Source organism: Tursiops truncatus, chromosome 20 (genome assembly GCF_011762595.2).
Source record: "Tursiops truncatus isolate mTurTru1 chromosome 20, mTurTru1.mat.Y, whole genome shotgun sequence".
NCBI lineage: Eukaryota > Metazoa > Chordata > Mammalia > Artiodactyla > Delphinidae > Tursiops > Tursiops truncatus.
In genome coordinates this window covers 24,314,174-24,316,311 of record NC_047053.1, presented here as the reverse complement: position 1 = coordinate 24,316,311, position 2,138 = coordinate 24,314,174, and the positions used below count along the sequence as shown (strand labels likewise).

Below are 2,138 nucleotides of genomic sequence, written 5' to 3'. Positions count from 1 at the left end.
TGGGACCCAATGCAGCAAAAATAAATAAATAAATAAATTTAAAAAGAATGAAAGATCCCACGTGCTGCAACTGGGACTCAACGCAGCCAAAATCAATCAATTAATTAATTAATTAAAATGAGTGCTATTAAAGTTAATATTTATTACTTTATTTCTAAGGGTATTATGTGATACTTTTCTTTGTTGAAATTAATACATCATCTTGGCAGTGATTTGCTGATCAGTAACATTAAAAATTTATCAGAGAAAAAACGTTATGTAACTTCCCCCCCGACTGGAAAATAATTTTATTGAGATTCTATCAGCTGTGCAATCTGTTCTGACATTAGGCCCCTTCTTCCTTTGCAATTCTGTCCTTCTTAAGGGGTCCCATGAATACTTTCTTCTCCTCCACAGTCTGGAAGCAACCATGGCCAAATTTGGAGGTGGTGTCAATAAACCTGAAGTCAATCTTCTTCAGGGCCTGCCATTTGGTCTGCACCAGAAAGGACTCATGCAGGGTGAGCACTTGCTTCTTGGTTCCTACCACGCAGCCTTTGAGCATGACAAAGCCATTGGTCACTTCAACGTAGTGGACAAAGCCACACAGAGGTTTGATGCTCTTGTCAGACAGATCTTAATCAGTAGAGACATTTTTCTTGATCAGTTTTCTGTCCTTGATGAGGTAGCCCTGGCCGATCTTGTAGATCTTCTTGTTGATCTCAATGTGGTGATGGTAGCCTTCCTGCCTAGCCTGAGCCACAGAGAAGGCCACCCAGGCAGCCTACCAAGGGCTGCATAAAGTAACATGTATTGGGATACAGGCAACTTTATGCAGCCTTTGTTGGGTCTTATGGGGCAGCTTCGTGGTGTGCCAATGGTGGGTGACCCCTATGTAGCCTTTGCCCTTGGTCACCCCAATGAAAGCAATCATCTTATCCTGCCCAAACACTTGAATCATAGGGACATGCCACTATAGCCTCTCACCAGCCCAGTCCAGTTTTTTTGCCACAGTGCCTCTGTTCACCTGGATCTCCATGAGGTGGACCTTCTTCTGGTGTATAGGAAGCAGGCGCCTCTTGGTGTGGGCAATGACACAGATGACCTGGTAGTACTTCTTCATGCTGCTGAAGTCCTTCTCCAGCTGATTCTTGCCGTTACGTTCTGCCACTTCTTGCATCATTTGGTAAAGGCTTTTGTCTTACATTTATGCCAGTTTTTATAGAAGTGCCTTTTGCATTCATTGCTGAAATGCTCAGCAAAGATGGTCTTAAAGGTCTGGAGGCCTCGAGGTGTTTCCACATAGCCCACAATGCCCACAGTACCACAGGCAGCAGCTCCACAATGGTCACAGCCTCCACAACTTCCTTCTTGTTCACCTTGCACCCTGGCCTATCGACCTCCCTCACCATGTGGGTCATGCCGGTCTTGTAGCCGAGGAAGGCTGTGAGGTGTACAGGCTTGGAAGAATGATCATTGGGGAAGCTCTTCACCTTCCCACAGTGCCAGCTGCTGAGTGCTTCTGAGGCAGGAAGCCCAGGGACCCATGCCTGGGAGCGGAGAACTTCCAGGGAGACATCCTGCCATAGGATGCTGCCGGTAGAGCAACATTATGTTACTTTGGATTAATTTCCTCCCAGGGAACTCATGTTGATTCTCAATTATCCTCATTTTTTATCCTACATGGTCATTGCCCATTACTTTAACAATAAGTTCTCAAATTTATTAAAAATAGCACATAACTTTCCAGAATCTGCCATTTTGGAAATGGAATTGTGTATCTGTCTTTGGTCATAATATCATTCGCATTTCCATTGTTTTCCAAGAATAATGATAGTGGCCATGAAATTGTACCTTGAAATTCACTATTCTGAAAAGCAATTAGTCAAGACTGGAATGAATGGATTAATTTAAAGCCAACAAGTGATTTCTTATGCGTTCTCAAATTACTTTGAGCTAGAATCCCCTCTTTTTGATGTTTACTTTTTTCATTCCTGTTAAAAAAGCTAGGCTGTAGCATGCCATAAATCTTCAAAGTGAAAATACTGCCATGGATGTTATACAGATCTTATTTTGAACTTTGCTTTAAATTAGATTTCAGGTTTCATTGAAAGCAGAGAATTTGAGGAAATGGGATAGATTAAAGACAGTATATTTCA

At 42.5% G+C, this 2,138-nt stretch overlaps 1 pseudogene; it reads right to left on the bottom strand.

Moving 5' to 3' along the window:
* Window positions 1–325: 325 nt before the first annotated feature.
* LOC101335190 (large ribosomal subunit protein uL3 pseudogene) lies at window positions 326–1,558 on the bottom strand (annotated as a pseudogene).
* Between the last annotated feature and the right edge of the window lie 580 nt (window positions 1,559–2,138).